At 41.9% G+C, this 7,922-nt stretch overlaps 1 long non-coding RNA gene across 1 annotated transcript; it reads right to left on the reverse strand.

The window, feature by feature from the left end:
- Positions 1 to 5,884: 5,884 nt before the first annotated feature.
- Positions 5,885 to 6,411, reverse strand: LOC110014341. Its single transcript, XR_002289440.2, has 2 exons — positions 6,270 to 6,411; positions 5,885 to 6,193 (listed from the first exon to the last, which is right to left on the reverse strand). It is a non-coding gene; the product is annotated as an uncharacterized LOC110014341 (long non-coding RNA).
- Between the last annotated feature and the right edge of the window lie 1,511 nt (positions 6,412 to 7,922).

Below are 7,922 nucleotides of genomic sequence, written 5' to 3' on the forward strand. Positions count from 1 at the left end.
ACCATTAATGGCTCTGAAGGTGAGGAATAAGAGTCTAAAATCAATACAAAATGAAACAGTGAAGTAGAGACAGACAACAAAGGCAACGTATTTGTTTTTTAGAAAGGCTGCAATGTTTAAGGCCAGACTGGGGAGGCAGCCCTTAATGGCTAATGGAGAGCTGATTTAAATAGGGTCTGTAGTTGAAAGACACTCTTTGTAACGACTTTAATCGGTTTTGTGTTCATACCACGAGATGATCTCAAACCAGTATAGGGGCTGATGTTCTCAAGAAAAACTCATGCAGTGATGATTTGGTCAAAAACCTTTGGCTAAACGGGCAGTTTGGAAATTGAACCACAGCTGCCAAAAGGAATCCTTTTGATCTTCTTTAGCTGCAGGTAAATTTTGACCTGCTAAAAACCAAGACTTAAGACAATTAATGACAAGTTTTATCAGAACAGACATGACTTTAGGAGTTTTTCTACAAGTACTGGATGAAAAGAAAAAATAAAAATAAATTGGCAATTGTTTTTTTGCAAAAATCAAATTGAATAAAAAACAAAACATTTGTATTTGCAAGCTACTTTGAAGTCTGATGTAAATCAGAATTTTCCCGTTTAGGGATTAATATTAAAATCAGTCTTTGGTTCCTCACATGACAATTCATTGGAGTTTAGGGGAGGGGATCAATCTGCGATGCACCTTGGAGATGGGGCTATCTGGTAGTCTCCCCCCTTTGTTACTACATGGCTTCGAGCCCCTCACTGTTTTAATTGGAATTTGGATAAGTAGGGCCCCTACCCCGTCACCGGCACGGGTAACCAGGCCCTAGGCAACGGCGGCCATGTCCCTTGGATGCTGGCTTCCTGGGCCCAGGGGTCCTCTCCTCATGCAGGGAGAGGGATCCCTGAGTTTTCTGGCTAGCCCATGAGCCAGCGATCACATCACATCTGAGCCCGGGGGTGTATGTGTCCCTGTGTTGCTGGTTCTGGTCATTTCCCTTTAGTGCTGGGCCTCTTCAAAATTCCAATAGTGGGGGAGCCTTGTCGACTTGTTTACCATGCTCGCGGGGGTACCCCAATTCTCTTGGCTGGGGTGAGTGGCCTTTCCCCTGCACATTATGGGACTTCTTGCGGTGAATGCCTGAAGTATGGGGGTGGGTCTTCCTTGGGGATCCCTATGGTTCGTGCCAGGGGTTGGGATCTCAGAACTCACAGGTGGTTGTGGGCTGCTCATCTGTGGTTGGGTGGGGGGGCTCTTTGATGGTGTTTGTGCTGGGCCCCCTTGGGGCGCCAGGAGGGCTGTTCTCTGGCTGGGGTGGGGCTTGCGCTCTCCGTGCCCCTGTGCCCCCCCGTTCTCTGGTTGCTGTCCCACTGGCCCTGATCTGGGTGTCTGACATTAGGTTGCCTGGTGGGCAGATTTCCTTGCTCTGCTTGGGCTGCCACTGGGCAGTCCCCCTCTTTTTACAGTCCATCATGCAGCACTGTAGAACACTCACTTGAGCAGTTGTTAGCTCACCTTTGCACAAATGGGATGCAGGACTGACTGATATGTTTGACGTGGTTGTTTGCATGCATAATATAAATAATGTTTTTGTTTTTAAAAAACAAAAGGGGTTTATACACATCACGTGTCAGAAGATACAAAACCCTTTATTGTAACAATATCTGTCCAACCCAAGACAGATATCTGTCCAGCTGGTATCTGTTTGCTGCTGGGCAGGACATGTTAAAAATAAATGTACAAAAATAAGGTCAATAGTTGTGTGTCAGAGCACACGTATGTCACTGTGTGAGGGCTTAACCATGTGGAATTGGTTTTGACAGCGTCAGTGGGTGCACACACTGTTCTGCTGTAAAATTCCAACATCTATTGCAATTCACTTTTATTTTTTTTGTAGCCACTTGATTTTAGTTGTTCACAGTGTTTTCTTTTTTTACTTCCTGGTTCCTAAGGAGCATGTCCTGCATCCAGGAGGTCCAGTGGACCCACCTACATATTTTTCTTTTTTTATGTTGAATTTGTTACAAGTAAGATGCACGTGAATTTTTTTGTTACTTAGGATATGTGTTTAATTTTGATAAGTAATTGAGTTGGTTTGGTAAGGGGTGGAGCCAACCACCTATATTCAATTCAATTCAATTTTATTTGTATAGCCCAAATTCACAACAACAGTCGTCTCAATGGGCTTCGTACCGGCAATTGTAAAATAAACATACAATTCAAAAAGGATCATAAATGCATAGAATTCAATAGGATAATACTAAAACTTTAACTAAACAGAGTAAACTAAACTGGCATCCCTGCCCTTAGACCCTCCTTCCTGGTAAGGAAAAACTCGGAATCCGAAAAAGACGAAGACACCTCAGGGGTGTCCACATTAAGGAGGGATCCTCCCCCAGAACAGATAGGCGATGTACCAGAGAACTCATAGAGAAGAATTAACTTATCTAACTCTACAACTGCATATTTAAAGTCCAGCAAATGATCTTCATCCAGTTGAAGTTGGGGGATGGCTGGGGGCGGGAGACGAGCCGGAGACAGGATCCACAGGCAGGTGTAGGAGCAGTAGTAGAGGCAAGCCAGAGACGAGGTACACGGTCAGGTACAGGAACACGGATGAGCCAACTGGAATCTGGAAGCACATGAATCTCAGTGCACCAAACAGAGGCATGGAGAACTAAATGATAAATAAATGATCAAGAATAGAGGAGAGAAGGAGAGTAGAAGTAGATGATAATAGAAAACAGAACCCCAGTGCACCATAGTTTCCCCAGCTTCAAACTTCTAGCAGCCTAGTGACAACTTTATTGTAATTGTTAAGTTTAATTTAAATAAATTAACAGTAAAGTAAATATTCTCTGAGTACTAGCTAATCTGACAATAAGCCTGTCTAAAGAGGAATGTTTTAAGTCTAACTTTGAATGTAGAAACTGTCTCGGCCTCTCTTACATGAGCTGGGAGCTTTTTCCATAAAACAGGGAATAATCTAGAGGAGGAACTCTTTGGAGGCCTCTTTTTGTTATAAGGCTTCCATGGTGCAGTACTGCAGGTTGCTTTCCTGCCATACTGCCTTATTGTTCCCACTTGATGCATGTTTCACAAATGTGCCTGAAAAAAGACAGAAAAAGAAGAGAACCATGACTTTTGGTGTGGACAGGTTTGTTCATCTGACAATTTCGTTATTCAGTAATTCAGGATTTTTAACGTTTGTGTGTTTGTTTTTAAAGCCCCATGTAGGTTTTTCTGTATTTCCTTTGTGAATATTTTTCTTGCACTCCAGCAGCACATAATCCATTAGGAGACTTAATCATGGGGCTTTTCTTGACTGCAACTTTTTTATTTCCGTTTTTCATTTTTGGTGATCAATGGTCTGTACCAAGCCCATGTGGTAATTGGCTGTTATTGTGAAAAGGTTAATTGGTGTCTTATTATATGTGTGATTAGCAGTTTCTTAGGAATTTCTTATTGGCGTTTAATGCATTCCTGTGTTGGTCTAATTTGATTGTGTCTTTGTTTATTGATTTGATGAAAATTCTAAAAACATTGTTTACTTTAATAGATGTGTGTTCCAAAACAGTAATTACAATGTGACCGTTTTATCTTAGTAAATGAAATGACAACAAGTGCTAAAATAACGACAGCTGTGAAGTCAACAGAAAAACTCCAGGAAAACTGCTTCACCAATAATTCAATCCCATAGACACTTGCTATGCTGTTCAGCGCACACTAAAATATTAATGACCGCCATTTTTGAATGACACAAAAACACCAAGGTGGCCCACAAAAGTAGAGATGTTCATTACCATAGTTGGGATGGTAGAGGATGAAATAACAGGGCCATCCTTGTGTCATCCGTCTCAGCCACAGACGTGCATACTCCATTTGCATCAGGAGCTTTATGCAGCTCATTCATCCCCACCAACATAATAGAACATAACTGACACACTTATGTTCCCGTTATGAATCATTTGCATGCCATGTGTTATGCTAGACCAAGACTCTGGATGTTAAAAAAAGACAAATGTCCTGACTGTGTTACAGTCTGTCGGCTGACACTTTTCTCAAAGGGGGGATTTATTGATCAACCCATGTCAGTGCATATTTGCCTTTGCAAAAAAAATGTGTGTAGCTGTTTGTGTTTCTACAGGTTGTGTTGTAGCTGGAGCTGTTGGGGTTTGCTGATTCTAAGAGAAATTATGTGGATCTTTTTTGCAATGGTGTCTAAGTTTGGCATTCTCAGTCTTCTGCCTATGAGTTCACTGCTAAATGTTGTCACCATTTGTCATAGTCCATATATTTTGCACTAGTTCAAACAATGCCCGGACTGAAGATCCAGTCCTTTCAATTTTTTGTACGGAGAGCCTGAGACTGGTTGTAGAATCTTGCATTGTTTTACAAACTTTTCATTGGAAGCGATTGCTTGAGCGCTCGCTGTCGAAGGCAGATTAACATGGCTTAAAGATGAACAGGAGAAGACAGAAATTTGGCAGATTCCCTTTTCAATTTAAGTGTACTACAAGCAGTGTTTTTTTTTAAGTCTCGTTTTGAGTGCAATTTGGGCACCAGAACCATTTTAAAAGTACTTGTTCAACACCGGATGAAATCCAAACAGTACCCAACCCTACTTTTATGGTAAAGTGAAATACTTGTCTCGAAAACAAGAGTTCACATGGTTGCATTCAAGTAAGCTCACACACCTGCAAAAACATGTTCCTTATTTTTTTGGAGTAAAAGGTTGCATTGGAGTATGAGTCGCAGGATCCAAAAAAACCAAATTAAAGAAGTAAAAAACAAATAAAAGTCGCACTTTTGAGAGCAAAGTACAATGCTTCTGAACACATTCTGCAATCACACCAAATGCAATTCCCGCATCAAATTCGCAACCTCTTATGACACGTGTATACAGTACCCTTTAGTGGTTGTTATCAGAAAATAACCTCTATAGCAGGGGTCGGGAACCTTTTTGGCCAAGAGAGCCATAAATGCCACATATTTTGAAATGTAATTTCGAAAGAGCCATACAATAATGTAGTGTCCCTTCCCCACACTGAGGCACGGAGACTTAACCTCTTTTAAAGTTCTTTATTCCGATTACTGCAGACCGCAACAAACGCCGTTCAATTAATTCAGCAACTCCTGAATCTCTCCCGCCGACACGAGAGCGCTTCTCCCAACTTTATATTCCCCTGCTCCCGCTGCAGCCCTCCCATTTCCTTTATTCGGCCCATAGCTGAACCCCATTGGTCCAAACTACCTAACAACAGGCTGAGCGACAGAACTGAGGGCCAATCAGATCTCTGCTTGACGCGTTCAATGAACTCCAGAACTTTTAACACGGCCCAACAGCCACCCAACTCAGTCCGCGACAATATGTTTAAAACTAAATATACAAATGAATGTGTGCATTTGATTTAATTTCAACATTTTTAAAGTACAATAAGTCTGTGGATTCTTTTTAATAACATAGTTATGCTGTTGCTAATAAATGATGAGTATTTCTCGTGGTAGTTTTGCTGATGGTCTAGTCTGGTTGATACGTGGTGAGTTTCTGCTTCGTGCAGGCGTTGAGACTTTAAACGTCATCGTAGGCCTGAATGTTCTGTAGATGTGAGACAGACTGATCACATGCAGACGGGGAGCCAAACACACACTCACACGCTGCAGTGAGTGACGGGCAGCGGGTTTTACGTTTTTACAATCCCTGCGCGATTCACCTGCTGCCTGTCCCCACAACACCTCAGCCCCACCCTCTGCTTTCTCCCTCACACATCCCGTCCCCGCATCTGCGCGCTCTTTCTCAGAGACGGGAGCGCGCAGTTTTAGGCACGTCAATTCACAGGTTTCCAGCTGGTACAAACTCTGTGAAATAATAGATAATAGTAACTGATAGCGCTGGCTCTGTCATGACTGGCTAGGCTAGACAGACCCAGATGCTGGAACCCGGAAAGATGACAGGAGGTGAGTTAAGATAAGAAGTGGGTTTATTGCTTCAGCTGGTGATGTAGTCTTGGTACGGCAGGGAGGCGACGTGGCTGGAGGGAGTACGTGGATCCGAGACCAGAAGCGGACAGGAGGAGCAGCTCGAGGAACCTGACCGTGACGTGGGAGTAGCCGTAAGATCCAACAGCGCTCCACAGCAGGAGGTGAGTGTAGATGGAAGATTGCTTGGCACGTCTGCTGGACCGCTCACTCGTGGGCTAGGGTTTTCCTGGAACAGGATGAGAGACGTGAGACGAGAGGTAGAGGGTGAACAGACGAGAATCACAAGAGGCTTGAACATGCACCATTAGAGGCAACGAACTCGCGTTGAGTACTGGTCCTGGAGCTCCTTAAGAAGATCTGGCAGGCTGATGAGTAGAGTGGCGGCAGCTGCGGTGAATTAGGCCAAGCAGAGGGGAGAGGGGGAGGAGTCTGACAGAGGCACCATGACAGGCGCAGATTTCTCTCTCTAAGCACTGCTACTACTGCACGCCTCTGGCATCGCATCGCGCCCGAGAAGGACTGGTCTAATGAAAAAAAAAAAAACTATAATTAAAGATTTGTCTGCGAGCCACATGTGACCATCAAAAGAGCCATATATGGCTCGCATAGGTTCCCGACCCCTGCTCTATAGGGCAACCAGTTGTTAATTACAAGAGCCATTTTTTTTTTTAAACCACATATAAGTCATTCTTGAGTATAAATCAAATCCCTGGCCAAAATGTGGCTGAAAAATACAGTAGTTCAACCAACTCTGCTATGGACCAAACCAAAATGGCTGGTAAGACATATATGAAGAAATGCTACATTAAACTTCCAAATTGAACGGTCATAACACCAACCATCTTCTCTAAAGAAACCAAAGATACTTTAAATTTAAAGAAAAAGTGCTGCGATTCTAGTTTATTAATTTAATAACATCTCAAAAGCCTTTAATAATTGGTGTTTGAGTTGCTAAATTTTTATTTTCATAACAGTTTCCCTTTCAGTTTATTTAGATCTAAAGAAATCACAAACCAGCTGGGTTGGCGACCATTTTTCACCCTATTGCCAATTCTGACACCAAATTATGTCAAAGTGACATCCTGTCTGAGTGGAAGCACCAAAGTTGAACAGCTGAGTCTCTCACAGCCTGGTACGCTAGCTTCAGCACACAATCAGTTATTTGATTTAGCTGGGGCCTGCTTTGATTAATTACAGTGACAAACTTTTAAAATCTACCCTTCAGTACTGAAATCCCCTAATATGTCAGTTTCCTGTAGAAACAGCCTTCCATCCCTTTGTTTGTCTTAGACTGCTGTTAGGAAAAACAAGGCCATAAACAATACATGATTGTCTGAATCACAATTATGTAGGCCGTTTGTAATCTCTGCCAGAAGGGGACTGTTTAATCACTGCAGTGGGGTGAGATATCACTGTCAACACACATTTGTCTGCTATGTTGGTAATCTATAGCCTTGTTTCCAATCATGATCACTTTTTAACCCACATATATGACAGACAGAGACGAAAGGGATGAAGACGTTTTTCATGCTACTCATACATATCCCTGATTAAAATTTCTTTAACTTCCCAAGGGGACAATGTATTATTATTATCAAACAGCTTTAAAGCATTTAATAGAGTCTTGTATTATGGAATATAATAGATCTTTATTCGCCTTTCTCAAAGGTACAATGCAACACTCATACTTTAAATAACCCATCGTAAGACCGTGCGAGTAAAAATAATAAATAAAAAAATACATCAAATATTCATTATCTAGTGACTTAAACCAGAAAATTACTTTGTTCCTGAATGAAAGTGCATTTGACATTAAAATGAAATCAAGTACTATATTAATTTTGGTTAGATATTGTTAAAACCAGAAAACAAAACAAATAAATATGAAGAAAACATCAACCAAGGTAACGCTGTAGATTGGTATTGAATAAGATAATGAATAAGATGAGCAGATT

This window comes from Oryzias latipes, chromosome 2 (genome assembly GCF_002234675.1).
Source record: "Oryzias latipes chromosome 2, ASM223467v1".
Taxonomy (NCBI): domain Eukaryota; kingdom Metazoa; phylum Chordata; class Actinopteri; order Beloniformes; family Adrianichthyidae; genus Oryzias; species Oryzias latipes.